Source organism: Mauremys reevesii, linkage group 12 (genome assembly GCF_016161935.1).
Source record: "Mauremys reevesii isolate NIE-2019 linkage group 12, ASM1616193v1, whole genome shotgun sequence".
NCBI lineage: Eukaryota > Metazoa > Chordata > Testudines > Geoemydidae > Mauremys > Mauremys reevesii.
Window position 1 is genome coordinate 27,880,785 of NC_052634.1, and position 20,477 is coordinate 27,901,261.

Below are 20,477 nucleotides of genomic sequence, written 5' to 3' on the forward strand. Positions count from 1 at the left end.
AGGGGAGGGGGAGGAAAATCTGCACGCGTCTGTGCTGTGAAGGCCATAGATAAATATGCAAATGGGAACTTTTCTAACACGCTGAGATGTAATGTTTAAAGTAACTGCTGTTGGGAAGGGAGGGGTGAGGGGGAAAACCAAACAAAAGGCTTACACAAACAAGGGGGGTATAAATGCTGGGACCCCTCCTGCGCGTGGGTGTGCAGGATTTGAGATGCTTTTTCTCCCTGGCACCTTTTTTTGAGCTCAAATAAACGTGGTTTGCTTCTCCACCCTGGTGTGTTAATTAGTGCGACGCACACTGGGCAACGAACCCTGCTGTTGCTCCGCCTCGGGCCCTTTGAGCCGGCAACAAACCTGTTGCTTTGCATTCCTGATGTGTCACCATCATGTGGCTATTCTGTCTCAGCCCCTTTAATTAAAAATTGTGTTTTTTCATAGAAACTATATTTTCCTTGTAGAGACACAGGGGCAGATTAATCTACAAAGGGAAGGTGATTCCAAGGCAGTTCTGGAGGAGAAGGGAACGTTTTCAGCATCACTAAATTATTTTGTTGTGCCTCACAGAGAGAGAGAAAATAAACCTATTAATTTGAGCTACCGACACAGTTCACAGCATGAAATACACAATTTTGTGTTCAATGAGTTGTGTTCAGTTACATAATATGAAAAATATGTATTGGGCAATGCATGAAAACCTCACTGCATTGAACAACCCACCTGATCTAGTCAATGTACTACAGAATATTTAAAGAAGTTAAGAAAGATGTGCTTATAAATTAATGTGTTGTGCCATTTACACACACACAAGACACAGAAGAAACTGAATTATTTGAGCTACTAAAATTTCCATTTTCTCACAGCATTTTAGGTCTCAAGGTTGTTTTAATTTGCTTATTTTTTTGGAACTAGAAATGGGGAAAGAGTACACTGAAGTCAGTGGAATTACCGCAGTGAGGGATTAGTCACATTTTTTGCCACTAACAAAACCTTTGTTAACACAGAGTTAACTTTGACAGTGAATATCTCTTACCTTCCAGAACATCGAGTTCAGTAAAACTCAAACTCTGGAAAAACAGGGAATACAGAGTGAGGGTACATGCCTAGATAACCTTAACTCTGCCCTCTAGAAGAGAATCCCTGATAGCATATGAGAACAAGGAAAGGTTTGGGGACAAATTACAGCTACTTCCCAAGAGTTTGTTTCTTCTGTAATTAATTGACCCTGGCCCCATCCATTGATCCTGGCCTGGTGTCTGGCTGTGGAATTTACTATTTACTATTTTTATCCCAGCATATTTAAAGATGAAACTGCTTTACAAAAGCTCCTTTATTCTAGGTGATACAAACAGGTCACTTCCCAGCTATTTCAAGGAGATGGAATTTTCCTGACCCACAGGGAACTTAAACTAACATGCTCAAGATCACACATTCCTTAGGAGAAAAGGAAGGAGAAAAAAAAACCCCACCAAACCGTTGCTGTTTCTACCCAAATGATCAATGAGACCAGAAAGTGAGACTGTGCAATTAGCTGTCTGGGACTACACTGACTCTGCAGTTACTTGGATGCAGACACACCCAGCTCTACGGTTGGTAACGTACAGAGACTCTGCTGCTGCTCATGAACTAGCAGCACATGACCTCTAAACAGCTGCCATTCGAATGTATCTGAAAGTCACAAGGAACAAAGATCTGTGTTAAAGGAAGGCTGCCATTTATTAGAGCCCCAGTTGATGCCATGTGCACAAACAGAGGATTGAATGTGTAACAGGGAGTTTGTAAATCTTGGTTCTTTTAGTTTTGTAACAGGCTCCTGTCCACCTCCAGTAGAGTTTTCAGTCCCAATGGCAACTTACTTACCAAATGTAATACAGACTAGTCCATTCCTCCCACGTGGATGTGGTTCTTGTTCTTCTGCACATTGTAGCCCATGGACCTGCAAATGTGTCTTCATGTGCCTTTGTTTAGTTGATGAAAACAAACTGAGACACTTAGGCCTGGTCTACACTAGGACTTTAATTCGAATTTATCAGCGTTAATTCGAACTAACCGCTCAACCGTCCACACCAGGAAGCCATTTAATTCGAACTAGAGGGCTCTTTAGTTCGAATTTGGTACTCCACCCCGGCAGGTGGAGTAACGCTAAATTCGCACTTGCTAGCTCGAATTAGGCTTGGTGTGGATGCTAATCGAACTTAGCAGCTCCGGGAGCTATCCCACAGTGCACCACTCTGTTGACGCTCTGGACAGCAGTCCGAGCTTGGATTCTCTGGCCAGCCACACAGGAAATGACCCGCGAAAATTTGAATTCATTTTCCTGTCTGGGCGGTTTGAATCTGACGTTCTGGTTGCACATCGGGGCGAGCTCCGCAGCACCTGCAATGATGCAGAGCTCTCCAGCAGAGGAGTCTGGGCAATCCCAGACTAGAAAGAGGTCCCCAGCATGGACTGACCGGGAAGTCCAGGATCTGATCGCTGTGTGGGGCGAGGAGTCTGTGCTCTCGGAGCTGCGCTCCAACAAGCGGAACGCGAAGACCTTCGAGAAGGTCTCTAAAGCCATGAAAGACAAAGGATACAGCCGGGATGCGATGCAGTGCCGCGTGAAAGTGAAGGACCTAAGACAAGGGTATCAAAAGTCAGAGCGGCAACGGACGCCCGAGCCCAGCCCCAGACATGCCGCTTCTACGAGGCACTGCATGCCATTCTAGGTGGGTCTGCCATCAGTGCCCCACCAGTGACGGTGGACTCCGAGGACGGAATAGTGTACCGGGACAGTTCCTCCTCCCTGTTCGCCGATGGGGAAGATGAGGAAGGGTCTTTTGAGGACGGCGCAGGCGACATCGAACCCACTCCCGCTTTCCCTGACAGCCAGGATCTCTTCATCACCCTCACAGAGATCCCCTACCAACCGTCCCCGCCCGTGAACCCGGACTTGGAATCAGGGGAAGGATCAGGCGGTAAGTGCTACAAACAGGGAAACATTTATTTTTTAAGAAACAGGTATATATATATAAAAATAGAAATACTATATAAAAATTTTTAAATATCAAACTATACAAACAGTAGGTCTACACATATAGGGATCGAGCAATAATCCTCTGGGGACAGTTCAAAAAAGCTCTCAGAGAGCAGCTGGAAAAGCCTCAGCAGGAGGTTTCTTGGGAGAGGTGCTTTATTGGGTGCTCCGTGGAAGCACACTCTTCCACTCCAGGCCATCCGAAGGTAAAGGGGGACCATCGCCTCTACGAGCATGGCAGCGTATGGTCCTGGACTGTGCAGGGCTTCTGTTAGCATCCGCTCTCTCTGAGTCCGCCTGACACGCCTCAGGGTAATGTCGTTCTGGAAGTGCTGCATCTAATTAGGGGAATTAGTGTACTGTTACTATTGTGAATGGTAGACTTTTACTTTGCATAAGAATGACCCTCGCTTAACAGACTTTTACTTTGCATAAGAATGACCCTCGCTTAACAGACTTTTCCTTTGCATAAGAATGACCCTCGCTTAACAGCCACGTGTTGGAGGCCACAGAGGAAAAGCATACAGTGATCTTTCCCGTGCACTGGCGGGAGGGGCCGCAAAACGGTCATCTTTTCTGCTTTGCACATTGCCTCCAGCAGGAGAGCACAGCTAAGCACTAACTGATAAGCACTCTGTACTGTAAGGCTTACCAGGACTTTGTGCAAGAGGGATGCAGCTGTCTCTCCTCGCTTGTGCGCTATCCAGTGCAATGGCGCCGCCAATGAGAGCGTATTCCGAAATCTCGCACTAGTTCTGAGATCTCCTGAGACTTGGTTCCCTCTTTGGTCTTCTTAACTGAAACTGACTAGACTGTGTTTACTGTTGGCAAACATGTATTTGTTCAAGGAAATCACCTACTTTTTCGCATCACACAGCTTCGGCTCCTTCCCGGACTGCCCCGGCATCCCCTCGCAGAGGCTGGCTCAGATTAGACGCCGAAAGAAAAAGACTAGGGATGACATGTTCCAGGAACTGATGGCCAGCGACAGAGCGGAGGCGGCAGAGCAGAGATAGTCGAGGGAGAGCCTGTGTCAGCAGCATCGCACACACCTGGAACGGGAGGATAGGTGGCGGCAGGAAGACCAGCAGGCGACTCAAACGCTGCTTGGTCTAATGAGGGAGCAAACGGACACGCTCCGGCGCCTTGTAGATGTTCTGCAAGACCGCAGGCAGGAGGAGAGAGCCCCCCTGCAGTGCATCTGCAACCGCCCTCCAACGCCAGGAAGTCCTGTCCCCCCCTCACCCAAAGTTACAAGAAGGAGGGGCGGTAGGGGCCGTGAGAACTGTCCCTGCACCGCAGCACACCGATAATGTTCGAGACAACTCTCGCGCTGTAAATTTGTACAAGCTCTTTCCTTACAGCATCAACCAGTCCCAACTCCAAGTTCAAACCCCCCACTGTGTACTACATTATTAAAAGCGGTTTGGTGTTACTGACTGTTTCCGTCACGTTTCTGGTGTCAGAAGACTTTCTGTTGTTGTGTGTGTGTGTGTGGGGGGGAATTGTAATTTCAGTGCATAGCCCACAGTGCCATGCTACAGACTTGGCTGCAGGGTCAACTGCAGGGCACACACAGACTGCAGTCACTAGGCACCAGGGACAGTCTGTGTGGTGTATGCTGCCCCGGGTCTTTCCTTGATGTGTATGCTTGTGCAGGGTCCTGGTGCCTGCCATCCCCGAATGTAAAGGCAGGCTTCCCTTCACATGCACTTGGACCGTAGTCACGATCCTCCCCGGTGCCCTGAGCCCCAAAAAGAGACCTCATCCAGGGGCAGATACTCACCCTTCCCCCACCACCCAAAAACCATCCAACGCCCAAACCCACAGCCGTCATGTTAACCCCTATCCAAAGACGGCACCCCTCGCCCCTTCCTGCAAACCCACCCATCAGTGCACACCTTACCCAGCACAGAATGCTTCCATGTTTCAACGAAGAAAGAGAAATGCAAAGTCAACGAAAGATTTATTATTAATTACTAAAACATGTCCTTAGTTTTAAAATGTCCTTCGGAAGTGGGGGAAACTTGGTTTATGATCAGGCTCTCTTAAAATCAAGTGGACAGTCACAGGTTACCCTGCTCTGCGAGGAAACTCGCTTTCAAAGCCTCCCTGATGCATATCGCTTCCCGCTGGGATATTCTCTCAGCACGGGTGTCTGGCTGATCGTAAACAGCAGCCAGGCGATTTGCCTCAACCTCCCAAGCGGCCAAAAAGGTCTCGCCCTTGCTCTCACAGAGATTGTGGAGCACACAGCAAGCAGCAATAACTACGGGGATATTCTTTTCGCTGATGTCCGAGCGAGTCAGTAAGGTCCGCCATCTCCCCTTGAGACGTCCGAAAGCACACTCCACCACCATTCTGCACTTGCTCAGCCGGTAGTTGAAGAGTTCCTTTTCACTGTCCAAGGCGCCTGTATAGGGCTTCATGAGCCAGGGCATTAGCGGGTAGGCCGGGTCCCCGAGGATCACTGTAGGCATCTGCACATCCCCAACCGTTATTTTGTGGTCCGGGAACAAAGTGCCTGCCTGGAGGCGTCTAAACAGACCAGAGTTCCTGAACACACGCGCGTCATGAACCTTGCCCACCCACCCGACGTTGATGTTGGTAAAACATCCCCTATGGTCCACCACAGCTTGCAGCACCATTGAAAAGTAGCCCTTTCGGTTAATGTACTCGCTGGCCTGGTGGGCTGGTGCCAGGATAGGGATGTGAGTCCCATCTATAGCCCCACCGCAGTTTGGGAATCCCATCGCGGCGAAGCCATCTATGATGACCTGGACATTTCCGAGAGTCACTACCTTTGAGAGCAGTTGCTCAACGATTGCGTGGGCTACTTGAATGACAGCAATCCCCACAGTAGATTTGCCCACGCCAAAGTGGTTCGCTACTGACCGGTAGCTGTCTGGCGTGGCAAGTTTCCAGAGGGCTATGGCCACTCGCTTCTGCACACTCAGGGCTGCTCGCATCCTTGTGTCCTGGCGCTTCAGGGCAGGGGACAGCAAGTCACACAGTTCAAGGAAAGTGCCCTTACGCATCCTGAAGTTTCGCATCCACTCTGTGTCATCCCAGACCTGCAGCACTATGCGGTCCCACCAGTCTGTGCTTGTTTCCCGGGCCCAGAATCGCCGTTCCACACCATGAACTTGACCCATTGCCACCATGATCTCCACTGCCCGGCGTACCCTGCTTTCTGAGAGGTCTGCGGCACTCTCCTCACCGTGCTGCTGGAGCCTCCTCACCCGGTTTCTCAGCATCTGACTGTGGAAGAGGTGTACGATAAGGTGCGAGGAGTTGACAACGGCCATAAGTGCAGCGATGATCGCAGCGGGCTCCATGCTCGCAGTGCTGTGGCGTCCGCGCTGTAACCGACCAGACAAGGGCACAAACAGATTTCCCGCCGGCGCTTTCAAGGAAGACAGGGAGGGTGTGATTGACGGTTCAATGACGACACATTTTTCCCCCCAGCATGCATTGGGGGGAAATCCCACAATTCCAATGGGCAGCGGGGAGTGCGGGAACTGTGGGATAGCTTCCCACAGTGCACCGCTTCCAAAGTCGAAGCTGGCCCCGTGAATGTGGACTCAGAAGTTCGAATTTGTGTATTTAGTATGGATACACAAATTCGACTTATTAAGGTTGAATCCACAAATTCGACTTAAGTAGATTCGAAATAGTCCTGTAGTGTAGACAAGCCCTCAGACAAACACTAGTATTAACTGTTTGCTACTGATGGATTTAGAAAGCATTTGTCAAGATGCCATTTCTGGGGCATTTTTCCCAAGATCCAGTATTTTGTGTTCAAACATCTCCCAGCTTCCTTGGTGAAAATAAGGCTAAGGTTTCCTTGCAATATACAGGTAGTTTTTCACCCCAGATGGGACTCAAACCCACAATCTCTGACTTAGAAAGCCATTGCCTTGTCCATTAGGCCACTGGGGCCCTGTGAAAAAATGGAAATTCAATCTCATAAATGCATATTTCTCATATTAACTTGGAAGCCAAATACCCTCTTTCTGCACCTTACAGAAATGTCTGCATCCCCTGGCAGCGAGGCTACTGGGGAGGTCGCTGACAGAGCTGAGCACCACTTTTCTGCCAGCCATCTTTAGAGAAGAAGGCTCTTTCCCCTGACAGCCACACACACAGCGCTGCCTAGCATCCCGAGAGCCTCCCTCGTGTTCTCCCGCAGCAGCCGCCTGCCCGTGTGGGTGGGAAAAGGGGACGAGGAAGCACTGCGGCCTCAGGCTGGGACAGGAGGCCCTCGCCACGCCCAGGCCTGCCTCTTGCCTTCAGCCCAGGCAGCCAGAGGTGCCGGGGAGCTCCCTGGCAGGCCGCCACCTCACCCAGGAAATAAGGAAAAGGGGATGAATGAAGAAGTCAGGAAATAACAAGGAAATGAAGAGGTTTGTCGAACAGGTTTCTGCCCAATTTACCATCTTCTCAGCTACCGCTCAAAGTTAAAGACCTAAAGTCGACCTATCGGCATAAGTACAGATGGTTGGATGGGAATTAAAAGGAGCTGCTGTCACAAGTGTTAGGTGCCTGCAAGCAGCATGCAGACCGTTTAAAAACACCGCAATTAGAGGCTCAGATGAAACGTTTGCCCTAAATCAGAAACGACAATAGGACGACCAGCAGAACGCCACTCTAGGTAAACGGCAGAATAATGGAGGCTGTTAGAGGCAAAAAGTCATTCCTCAAAATTTGGAAATCAGATCCTAGTGAGGATAATAGGAAGGTGCACAAACTCTGGCCTGTTAAGTGCCAAAGTGTAACAAGTCGGGCCAAGAATGAATCTGAGAAGCAACATGCAAAAGACAAAAAAGCTAAGCATAAATCCGCTCAATGCGAGTCCTGGTCTGTCCCCGCAGAAAGGTGAACCCCCTCTGTGGCTGGAGTGAGCTTCTCTAAGCCGACCTCACTACAGACCTGTGCCAGGCAGTGCTCATTGTAAAAATGTTTCCTCTGACGGTTGGGAAAACAGGACCAGCGGGCCTCAGGCCGGCTGACACAATTAAAATCCCCCCCCAACACCAAACACCATGCAGTCCAGAGGAAGGGAGCCTTTGATCTTCCCTCTCATGCCTTAACTGGGGACCATACACACTAATATAGCAGTAACCAGTGCCACAGAGCACAAAGTCCACCAGTAATGCCCTCCCTGGTCGGAGCTCCACCACCTTCTGTACTCGCACCACGAATGTGACTCCAGCCCCATCATTCTTCCCTGGCCAGGAGGCCCTTCCTCCAATCACCCTCTGCCTATTGAGCTACCCTAGAGTTATTAATGGGCATTTCCTGAACACCCACCATGGCTAAGTCCAGCTGCTCCAAGGCACTGAACATCAAGCACCTCCTCCTGGGCCCCCAAATCCCTTCCACATTCCACACGGCCACTTTTACAGATGCCCCTTCCCTGGTACTGCCCTTGCTCAGCTGCACAGAGGAGTTTTCATCCCCTATTCCTGCCTATCACTGCCCAGAAGCCCTCTGGCACCATTCCTGAGGGTCACCCTGCCTTGCTCTCTTCCTGCCATGTTGGGAAAGACAGCTCTCATCCTTAAAGGTCAGGTGGGCCAAATAGGGGCAGAAGCCCATTCTATGTTTTCCTACAGCAGAGCCCAAGATCAGAGACTCACCTTCAGGGCCACCCAGAGGGGAGGCAAGTGGGGCAATTTGCCTCAGGCCCTGCAGGGGCCCCGTAATAATACAGTATAGCCACTTTTTTTTAAATGGAAGGGGCCCCCAAAATTGCTTTACCCCACGGCAGCTCTGCTCACCTTGGGTGCAGGCACCACTGGGCTTCTAGAAAACAAGCTGCCCCTGCACAAAGAGGATGAAAGCACCTGCCAAAGTCTGGGATTGAACCAGGGACCTTTAGATCTTCAGTCTAACACTCTCCCAACTGAGCTACTTTGGCAGCTGTATGCCAGTGTTTTGGCCTGTTGCTTCTCTGCCCGGGATGTTTTTGCAGCAGTTGCACACAAAAAGGACGTCATTGGGAGGTGCCCATGAAGACAAGACTCGCTTTTGCCTGCCTTGCTCAGCTTGACTTGCTGCCTCACCCCGTTCCTGCCCTAGTGCCCGGGTTGACCTGGTGTTGGAAGGGGACTGGGGGCCAGTGGCGCGGGGAGGAAGTTGAGCTGGACCCTGAGCTAGACTAGACCCTGGCGGTGAGAGTCTGGCCACCACTTGCCGCCCGCCCCCCCCTGTTGTCCTGGCTTCCCCCACTGGGCGTTATTTCGGGAGGGAAGTGGGGCTTCTGCCTCCCCTCCCCGATTTTCACACCGCAGAGGAGTGCGAACAGGGAAACGAACGGCTGCTCCACACCCCCACCGGAGGAACCCGGCGCCCTTAGCTGCTTCCCCTGCTCCCCCCCCAGCTATGCTACTGAGTGGAAGCGTCCTGTGCCCATCACACAGAGGTCGATTAATCAAAACCCTCTTCTGCCAGCACCAGGCCTCCTGCTTCTTACACTGGGCCTGCAAGCGAGGGGGCGGCTGGCACAGCACCAAGAGTCTAACCTGTGAGGCAGGAGGCGGCTGATGCCTGCAGCCTGCTGGGGAGCTCCCAGAAGTTATTAAGGGACAGAGACTCCTCAATGCCCTTAGTAACAAGGGTTTGGGGGTCACCGAGGCCAGTAAGGGGTCACTCTGTCGGCCTTATAACCCTGGGTGTCAGGTCACTGTGCAGCTTTGATCTAGAGCTCGGATCCCAACAACCAACCAGCAGCCCACAGCCTCCCGCTGGGTCTGCCCCACCTGGTTACTCCTTACAGGCCGACCTTACCCCCCTTCCAGCCCCAGATTCGCCCCCTAATCATCCTACTGCCACTCAAAGCCACAGCCGTGGAGGTGCTGAAGGAGGGAGGGGTGACTCTAGGGTGGGGTTCTTCTCTAAAGGTGGCTGGCAGAAAGGTGGTGCTCAGCTCTGTCAGGGACCTGCCCAGGTGCCTCGCTGCCAGGGGGTGCAGACGTTTCTGTAAGGCCATTAAATGGGTATTTGGCTTCTGAGTGAATGTGAGGAATGTGCAATCCTGAGAGGGAATTTCCATCCTTCTTTTTACTGCTCTTCAGGGCCCCAGTGGCCTAATGGATAAGGCATTGGCTTCCTAAGCCAGAGATTGTGGGTTCAAGTCCCATCTGGGGTGGAAAAACTCCTTCCTTCTTGTATATTGCAACAAAGCCTTGGTGTTATTTTCCCCAAGGAAGTTGGGAGACGTTTGAACCCAAAGTACTGGATCTTGGGAGCAATCCCCCAGAAACAGCATCTTCCACTTGACAAATGTTTTCTAGACCCATCAGTAGCAAACACTTAATACTAGTGTTTGTCTGAGAATAGAAGGAAGGGGAGTGTTTACTCCGACACCTCAGTGAGTGAAACAGACAGAAAGAGCAAGGCTGTCCTGAAAGAGAATGGATCTGTCTGGAGACAAAGCAGACCCTGAGAATGAGCAACAGTGTGAAAAGAAGAACTTCAAATGTGTGTTAGGTGTTAGATAGGTTGGTCTGACAAATTTCAAGAAAATACCAATGCTCGTAGACTGATGCGGACACTGGCTGCTTCTGATCTTTTACTGAGAATTCATTGAGAAATATTTTCCTTAACTATGTTATGGAATATTGGGTGGGCTATGAAGGCATCATTCCTCCTGCTTTCGCCCTTCGAGACAACACGGCTACATGGCATGCGGCCAGTGCTCACCTTCCAGTCAACTGCTAGAGAAGACAACACAGACAGGGATGGCAGCAGGGCAGACTGGAGCTCCACGGAGATGGTGGGACCAGGTCTCATCAATGGGGAGGTGGCCACCCCAGCATGCACAAGGCTGAGCCAGTAAGTGTGGCGTGTGCTCCACGGTGCCCCTACTCCCTGCATGTGGTGGTGGAGGGCAGTTACTGAGTTCGGTTGGTTTGGGAAATGTAGGGCTTGGCTACACTTGCAGAGGTAGAGCGCTGGGAGTTAACCCACAGCAGGGAAACCGCTGCCGTGTGTTCACACTGACAGCTGCAAGCGCACTGGAGTGGCCACATTAGCAGCTCTGGCAATGCCACAGAGAGCAGTGCACTGTGGTAGCTATCCCAGTGTGCAAGTGGCTGCAACGTGCTTTTCAAATGGGGGACGGGGGTGGAGTGTGACAGGGAGTGTGTTGTGTGTACGTGGGGGGAGCAACGGTGTGTTTGGGGGGCTGAGAGTGTGTCAGCATGCTGTCTTGTGTGTTCGTACAGCAGCAGACCCCCCCACACACACACACACACTCACAACAGCAGCATTCCACACTAATGGTTGCTTTGTCCCAGAGCAGATAAGCAGCCAGCTGTCAGAAACGGAGCTTTGAAAGGGGATATCCGCATGCCTGCAGCCGATTTCAAAACAATGACCAGAGTGGGCACTTGACTTCAGGGGATTATGGGACATTTCCTGAGGCCAAACACAGTGCAGTGATGCAACACGTCGTCCACACTGATACCAGGGCTTTTCAGCAGGGCTCAGTGAGCTTTATACTTCTCATGGAGGTGGATTACCAGGAGCGCTCCAGCTGCAGAGCCCAGGTGCTCCATGTGCCTTTCCAGTGTGGACACCTCAGGAGTTAGGGCACCCGGGGCTGCTTTAATGGGCTCTAACTTGCAAGTGTAGCCAAGCCCTTAGACTATGTCACTTGTGTGACTTACTTGTGCTATTGTAATAAATACAATAGACGTGCAATGGTCAGAAATTGCACCAGCAGAGAAGTATATTGAAGGGAAACCGTAAAGAAATTAAGCGTTTAAATTATCCTCCACATGTCCCACGTCCCACTAAAATGAATCCAACCCACAGGGCACGTGGGCAGAAGTATCGGTGTCAGGATGCTACATTGTTAGCACAGTAAATGAAGCTGCAAAATAAATGATGTTTAAATGACCTCACTTTATTTTTTACAATCCGGTGTTAAGAGGTAATAGATACAGATGGACACCAGGCAGGGTCGTTTGGAGGATGAAGCCTTTATGCTTCCATCCCCCACCACTGTCAAGTTTGAGCCAATTAGGACAAGTCAGCAAATAAGAACAACCTCAGGTCTCAGTAACTGCTCCAGGTAGCAAAGTCCTACAGGGAGCAGTTTCTGGCACTACACCTGCCCAGCTCTGCTCCCTGGCTCTTCTCGGGCTCCTGCTCTCTCCTTAGCTCCGCCCCACTCTGGCCCAGGCAGTTCCAGCTCCCACGGAGGATGGGACCTCCTGGCCTGGTGACTCCCTCATTACACTGCCTGGCCTGTCAGTGTGGCTAACTTGGAGCTTTGGCCTCTCCGCATTGCCCAGGGGACTGTCAGTCTCAGGGGCCTGATTTCCCATTGGCCCTTTCCCCTTCTACTGGGACTGGGAACTAGCCAACCAAAACCCCCACTAAGCTTTAGTAAGGGGCCAACGGTCCCTTACATGAGCCGGCCCCATGAGGGTCACTGATGGCCAGAGAAGGCAGCATGAGCTGGTCCCATGGTGTAATGGGCAACACTCAGGACTCTGAATCCTGCAATCTGAGTTCAAATCTCAGTGGGACCTTGTGGTAAACCCCCAGAGCTCACAGTGCTCCACTTCCCTGTCTCCAGCTCTGCAAGAGCAATTTTTTCCCCTCCTGCTGGATGGGTCAGGGCTCTAGAACTGACACCTGAGGGTTGGGATTCTCACGGCTTCACCTGGTGCCCACAAGTCTGGCACTTGCCACTGTGCTTGAAGGAAGCAGGGCTGGGCAGGTGGAAGCCCAGCACCTCTCCTCCTCTGGGCACCTGGAGCAGAGGCGGCTGGTGCTGACAGCTCCAAGGGAAGGCTTAAAAGCAGCGGAGGCCAGGGCAAGAGGAGGAGAGGACCATGCCTATGTGTGGCCAGCAGACAGCCACAGGGCCAGCCTGCTCCCTGCTGTGCTGAAGGCCACCCACAGACCAGCATGCAGGGCGGCTGCTGATGCTCTGTGGCCAACATCAGAAGATGGTAGGAAAGCAGGGCCAGCCCCCCTGGTGGGGCCTCTGACCGTTCCCACTCATGGTGCTGACTTTGGCAGTGGAGCCACCCATTTTCTTTGGCAAGTCAGGAATGGCCAAGGCGAGACTGGAAGCACCTGGGGCTCATGCCCCAGCCTTTGTGACACCCAACCCCCAACTCCTTCCTGGGGCTCTAGCTGAAGCCGGAGCATTGGCCTGAGCGGCCAAGAAGAGGTTCCAGCCCTGAAGAAAGCAGGACTTGCAGCACAAAGTGAGCACAACCACGAGGGGACTCAAATCCTGAATCATCTGATCCACAGGGAGATGCCTTATCCTTTAGGCCACATGATGAGGGGGTCTAAACACTTCTTTGGAAAAGCCGGACACTGTGTTTCTCAGGTCATCTGCTGAGGGGGCCGAGACACTCTGGGCACAAGAAGTTAAGTTCCCAGCGACAAGTGAGACTTAATTGTATGGGGCCAGGTGCAGGGCTTTGGCAGGGAGGCTCGGGCATGGGGGATTGAGGTGCAGCGGATGGACCGGCTGTCTAGGCACAGAGATTTAGTCTCCCTGAGGAGGAGGAGGAATCCTGCTGACAGGCAGTGGCTGTGCAGAAAAAGAGGAGGGGTTCCTGGGACTTTTTTTGCCTCTCTTTTGCCTGCCTGCTCACTCTTGCCCGCACACTGGGATAATCACTCTTGTGGTGAACAGTGAAGCTATTTTTCAACAAGCCCAGGTAGCTCAGTTGGTAGAGCATCAGGCTCTTTATATGAGGGTCCAGGGTTCAAGTCCCTGTCTGGGTGCTCAGCTTTTAAGTTGCCTTGTGTGCCAGGAGCCAAGTTCTGTTCCCAGCCACACAGGGATTCCCAGAAGCTGTGGCCATTTCCTGGAAAGGTTCCTTTCCTTAGCAATCAGGAGAGAGGCCGCAGGAGCAGGTGTAGAAAGCACAGTCTCTGGCTGCCAGGAAGTGCTATGGGGCCAGGTGCTGAGAAAGCCCAGAGGGGGAGCAGCAGAGATGAGGGGAAGAGAGACAGAGAAGCAATGAGGACAGAGCACAAGTGTACAGGGGGCATCTGGTCTGGCTATTGTGACAAACTTCCCTGGTTTATACACGACCCTGGTGGAATTGGCCAGTGGAAGGATCTGAGTCCCCACCCCCTTACCCAGAGGCTGCCTGACCTGGAGGACTGTTAGGATACAGAGATTCAGGCCTGTCTGCAAAGGCCTGTACTTTAAGAATTTAGGTGTATTTTTATCACTTAGCTAGTTATAAAGGTATAAAAGAAAGAATAAAAAATCACTGTCTGTCTGTGTAATGGCCTTCTCTCACTGTGACAGTCTGAGGCCTGGTTCCTCGGCTAAGCAGCAAAGGGAAGTGTATGGTCACATCCTCACATTCCCAACTAGTCACACTGAAATAAGGTGCTACTGGGCTATTAGGACTACAGTCCTGCCCTGATATTCCTATCACCTCCAGAGAAAGGGAAACTTAGTTTGGTAGCATCCTGCCTGGCAAGAACTCACTTATCAATAGACACAGCTGGAAAACCCTTATGTCTGTATAGATGTAGTTGTGAAATCCTCCCTTCTGTATTGTTTTGTATGTTTATTTACATGGTCTCTGTCTGGGTCTGTGATTGTTTCTGTCTGCTGTATAATTAATTTTGTTGGGTGTAAACCAATGAAGGTGGTGGAATATAATTGGTTAAATAACCATGTTACAGTATATTAAGATTGGTTAGTTAAATTTCAGTAAAATGATTGGTTAAGGAATAGCTAAGCAGAACTCAGGTTTTACTATATAGTCTGCAGTCAATCAGGAAGGTGGGGGGAGGGGGGAAATGGGACCAGGGACTGGGGATGGGGGAATTGGGATCCTGTTTTGCTACAGGGGGAAATGGGAACAGGGGATGGGAACAGAAACAGGGACACAGACAAGGCTCTGTGTTGTCAGAGCTGGGAAGGGGGACACTAAGGAAGGAAACTGGAATCATTGCTTGCTGGACGTTCACCCCAATAAACATCAAATTGTTTGCGCCTTTGGACTTCGGATATTGTTGCTCTCTGTTCATGCGAGAAGGACCAGGGAAGTAAGAGGGTGAAGGAATAAGCCCCCTAACACTGTCATTTGTTGCTCTAGGCTCCATATGTACGTGCACATTCACATCCCACTCCTGACACAATCACTGTCTTCTATCTGACGAAATAGCCTAATTTCAACCTCTCCTGTAACATTACACCACCAACTATTTAGCATTTGTATGAGAGAAGTTGGAAGGAATTCAAACATCTTCAAACGGCAAAACTTTTCCCCCGACCTGGTCAGTGAATTCTATGGTGAGAAACTTTCTGTGCATTTCAGTTTCTTGTATTGTTGGATGGGGCCTGAGGTGCTGGAAGGGAAATGTCCATGGAAAACTTGGACATCACTGTTGTCCGGAAAAAGGCAGGTGTTAGACACAATCGCTTCTCGTATTCCCATGGAATCCGAGTCTAGCTGAAGAATTACTGTCTATTACTGAGATCTTCAGGTCGAGTCAGCACCTTTTAAAAATATTTACTGAGCAAAAAGCCATTCTTTGCCTTGTTGATAAGGACAAGAAGCCCTCTTTGCCTTTCCATTTCAAATGCGAAATGAATGGAGATTTTCATTGAAAAAGTTCTGGTTTTTAGGGGGAATTGAACCCAGGCCATGGCTGTTAAAACACCAGAGCCTACTGCTTAAAGGACCAGGGAGGACTGTTTTTTTCTGACAGCCAGTGTTGTTTTTCTCAGCCTCCTACATCACCAATGTCAGACTCTGAGTGCAGTTAAGCTCTGGAATAGGCTCCCAAAGGCGTCTGTGGTGTCTCTGTCCTCAGAGGTTTTTAAGAACAGGTTGAACAAACCTCTGTCGAGGATACTCTGCATATACTTGGTCCCATAGACAACCTGCTCTGGCTCTATCTGCTACCTTCATCGTGTTTGGATGTAAAGGTGGGAAATGATGGAGAAATTGGCTCCTCTTTCAAGTTTAAATGTTGTAACTTCTACATCTAGACCGGGGTGGCCAACCTGAGCCAACGTAACTGCCAAACATGCACCTTTGTATGCAACTGCTAAGTCAGTTGTGAACCTTGCTACCATTATCATTATCCCTTTGAAATGATGATGGTGATGGACACTTGGCTGAGTATCCCAGAGTGCCCTGGACGTCTACAGGCTGCATTAGCCAATCCAACCATTCGGCACTTGCAGATGGGCACCTCTGTATTGTGCCTGAGTCTTGTACAGCTATGAAAGGCTGGTAGATGCCGATATTTTCCCGTCTTTTTAACCAGCACTAATACCCAGCCAGGCCAGGGCTGGGAAGAGAGAGAGCACAGCAAGTTTCCCCTATTGTGGCTGTCTTGCTTTTTCTTGACTAGCTTTCACCTCTGCACCAACTTGTGTTTTTCATATGTGAGCCTGGCTAGCTCAGTTGGCAGAGCATCAAACTTTTAATCTGAGGGTCCAGGGTTCAAGTCCCTGGCCAGGTGAAAAACTTCTCACTGCGATTATAAAAATCTGTCTTTCTGGAGTCTTGTTCAGTGTTACTCTTTCTCTCCAGGATTTTGCCTTTCCTAAGAAGGGCCTTTCTGTGGGGGGGATTGAAGGAACAACTCCTTGACATCCCCTCTGTCCTTGCAGGCTGGAGGAATAAAGTCCTCTGGGCATATAGCATGTTCCTCCCCTGCACACACAAACACACAGAATATTCATAAGGAATTAGAATTAGAATCCACCACTTTCCTTGGGAGCTTGTTCCTGTCCTGTTGTGAATCGTCCTGGCTGTTGAATATTTGTGCCTTAGTTGTAATATGAATTTGTCTCTTTTCACCTTCCAGCCATTGGGTCTTGTTATGCCTTTCTCTGCTCGATTAAAGAGCCCTTTCATACCCAGTCTTTTCTCTCCATTAAGGCCCTTCAACACTTCAGTGAAATCATCTTTCAATCTTCTTTTGATAAGCTAAACAGGTTGAGCTCGTTCAATAGCAAAGAGCCACCAAATGTTCTGAGGGCTGGAGAAAAATGTCTTCTAGGGAAAGTGGTGGATTCTCCATCTCTTGATGTCATTTAATGAAGACTAGATGCCTTTCTGGAATGTGTTTGCCCAAAAGTAGCTATTGGGTCATACAGGAGGCCTGTGATATGCAGGGGGTCAGATTAGATGCTCTAATGGTCTTTTCTGGCCATAAAGTCGACTAATTTCTGAAAAACTGAGTGTTGCATTGGGAGCAGCATCTGATGTTTTACTGTCTAGCTGGCTTGCTTCCTAGAACGAACGCTTCTTGAGTGGGGTGATCCACAGGGAGTAGCTCAAACCTCCACAGTGCCTGGCCAGGGGCAGGACATTAGCACAGCAAGGGAGGGGTGTGGCAGTGACATCACAAAGGCCTTTTGCAGGACCTCAGACTGTTGGTCAAAGGTGGTGGGGAGGTGGTGACCTCACAGAGAGATGCTGACATCAGCCAGGCAGGACAGGGGCAAGGGGCCAGGGAAACCTCAGAGACCCCTGTGGCTTTGCTTCAGCAAGTCTCCTTCTCCAGGTCTCTCTTTGAGGACTGAGGGAGTATTTGGGTTCATGTACGTGAGTGCCAGGAGGAACCTCTTCGAGTTTTCTCCTTCCCTTTTAGTGATTTTACTAGAAAACAGCCGTCCCTGTTTAGAAGGTAAGAGCCTCCTCGAGGGAAGGGTGTCATGGGCATGTCACAGTTCAGATAACCCCCCGCAATGTAAGGAAGTTCCCACCACCCTGCTCTGTGTTCGCAGGGTGGAAGAGAGCAGCATCCATGGCAGTGATTTGCTCCTGGCTGCCGGAGCAGAGCAGCAGGCTCAGCTGTCAGTACTTCCCAGAGCGATGAAAGGGGAGGGGCCCAGCCTCTGTAGCAGGAATGCAGGGCAGGCAAGTTCACAGCGGGCATTGTGGGATACTGGGGAAGGCCAGTTATGGTGATATAATGAACAGGAGTGTTTACTCTGTTACTTAAAGTTTGCTGCAAAAAGCTCTAGCTCTCTCATTGAAGTCATTTTATTTTGTCAGCAAAACAGGGCACTTTTGTCGCCAGACGTGGCATTGCAGTGTGTACACTAGCCACAAGCTACCGACCGAGAGAGCGTTGTGTGTTTTTCACACACCTGAGCAATATAATTCTGCTGAAACAACTTTGTAGTGCAGACCTGGCCAAAGATTCACTCACACACAGCTTGCAAGGAAAACGTCACCTGCTCCTCTGCTTTGCAGAATCCAAACACAAGCAAAGCTTATCAGGCCCTGGTGGTGATGGCAGGGAGTCAGGTGTGGGCAGACAGTGTGTTTTAGTCTCTCACAGGCATGATGGCTTAGCTGGCTAAAGCATCTGTTTTGTAAACAGGAGAGCCTGGGTTCAACTCCCAGTGGTGCCTTGTTGACTGGTTGTTGGGGCACCTGCTTTTGGCTACTGTCAGAAGACAAGGTTCAGAGCTAGGTGGGCCTTTGGTCTAGCCCAGTGTGGTTTTTCTCATGGTTTAAATTACATTCACAGGCACTGATAATAGAGTTACTGAACGTTTGGGAGTTAAGAGCTGATAGCTCAGTGGTCCAGTCCCCACACAGATGATCCCTTCCTCTGAGACAGGGGCTGGTCTGAACTCTCCCCCAAATGCTCATTGTGGCTGCCAGAATCTCTGAGCAGCTTGTTTAGTTGATGCCAAAGGTTGGATCCTGCTTTGTGCATCGTGTGTGAGAATGAAAATCCTAAACTGCCCTTTGAAATAACGAATGCAGCAGGACGTGTTATTGTCCCTGCCCCAAAGCAGACAGACCAATGGAGAAATGCCGTCGAGTCCAAGGTGATATTCCACTGCCATTTTACCTTTTTTGCTTGCTAAACTCCTTCTTATCTGCCTGGCCCAGGCTGTCCTCTGCCTCAGCTGCTGCTCCCGGCCTGCTCTATAGTCAAACAAAAAATAACCCCAACTATACATACAACATGATGGGGGCTAATTTAGCTACAACGAGTCAAAGATCTTGGAGTTATCGTGGATAGTTCTCTGAAGATGTCCACGCAGTGTGCAGAGGCGGTCAAAAAAGCAAACAGGATGTTAGGAATCATTAAACAGGGGATAGAGAATAAGACTCATATCATAAGACATATATAAATCCATGGTACGCCCACATCTTGAATACTGTGTACAGATGTGGTCTCCTCACCTCAAAAAAGATATTCTAGCACTAGAAAAGGTTCAGAAAAGAGCAACTAAAATGATTAGGGGTTTAGAGAGGGTCCCATATGAGGAAAGATTAAAGAGGCTAGGACTCTTCAGTTTGGAAAAGAGAAGACGAAGGGGGGACATGATAGAGGTATATAAAATCATGAGTGATGTTGAGAAAGTGGATAAGGAAAAGTTATTTACTTATTCCCATAATACAAGAACTAGGGTCATCAAATGAAATTAATAGGCAGCAGGTTTAAAACAAATAAAAGGAAGTTCTTCTTCACTCAGCGCACAGTCAACTTGTGGAACTCCTTACCTGAGGAGGTTGTGAAGGCTAGGACTATAACAATGTTTAAAAGGGGACTGGATAAATTCATGGTGGCTAAGTCCATAAATGGCTATTAGCCAGGATGGGTAAGGAATGGTGTCCCTAGCCTCTGTTCGTCAGAGGATGGAGATGGATGGCAGGAGAGAGATCACTTGATCATTGCCTGTTAGGTTCACTCCTCAGGGCACCTGGCATTGGCCACTGTCGGTAGACAGATACTGGGCTAGATGGACCTTTGGTCTGACCTGCACGGCCTTTCTTATGTTCTTATGTTCTTAACATGCCGGGCCCCAAGGGGAACAGAGGCTGGGACAGGGCAGCAGCCTGGGCTGGGCTGGGAAGATGCTGGGAGTTCTCGTTCCTGAGAACTGGCCCGGCTCCCTTCTCAACAGCAAACAAATCAATTCCACATCCTCCCCAGAAAAACCAGCCTGGAGCCAAGGGCAGCAGGGGACGATTCCTCCAGTTCCCACCGAGGCAGGAGAGAACCCAGGGTGTTTCTAGCAGAGCTTATGGAACTGAGGTGGGGAAACCAGCCTCTAACAACAGGCAGTTCCAGTTTAAGCTCAGTGTTTTTAACAATTTCTACAACATTAAATAACCCTTCAATCATAGTGTCACCATCCATAACATTGCTTCAGCCTTATAGGTTCCTAACTGCACAACTAAACATCTCTTCAAACACAAGGGAGTGGAGATCAGTCAATGTTCAGAGTCATCCCACATAAAAGAACCATGTTGTGGTACATACTGGCCCCATCATGTGGCCATCGCCTTTCCCTCCTCTCTGTTAAAAGTTTTAGTATTTTGCACAGAAACTTTCTTCCCTCAGGAGAGACCTGGGACCAGGGCTGCCAGCCAGCCAAACACTGTTAAGAGAAGGCGTCATCTGTCAAAAAATGATCTCTCTCCTTCAGTTCAGTGACAGCCTGAAATGTTACTTATCCCGGCAGAGC

The 20,477-nt window shown here is 49.9% G+C and overlaps 1 protein-coding gene and 4 non-coding genes across 5 annotated transcripts in view; 4 read left to right on the plus strand and 1 right to left on the minus strand.

Annotated features, from left to right (window-relative positions):
- LOC120375373 (zinc finger protein 850-like) overlaps positions 1-20,477 on the plus strand; it is a 477,476-nt gene that overhangs the window by 413,164 nt on the left and 43,835 nt on the right. The gene's annotated exons all lie outside the window — the stretch shown is intronic.
- Positions 8,867-8,939, minus strand: TRNAF-GAA. Its single transcript has one exon. It is a non-coding gene; the product is annotated as a tRNA-Phe (tRNA).
- Positions 10,097-10,169, plus strand: TRNAR-CCU. The gene has a single exon. It is a non-coding gene; the product is annotated as a tRNA-Arg (tRNA).
- On the plus strand, positions 12,490-12,561 carry TRNAQ-CUG. The gene has a single exon. It is a non-coding gene; the product is annotated as a tRNA-Gln (tRNA).
- On the plus strand, positions 16,423-16,495 carry TRNAK-UUU. Its single transcript has one exon. It is a non-coding gene; the product is annotated as a tRNA-Lys (tRNA).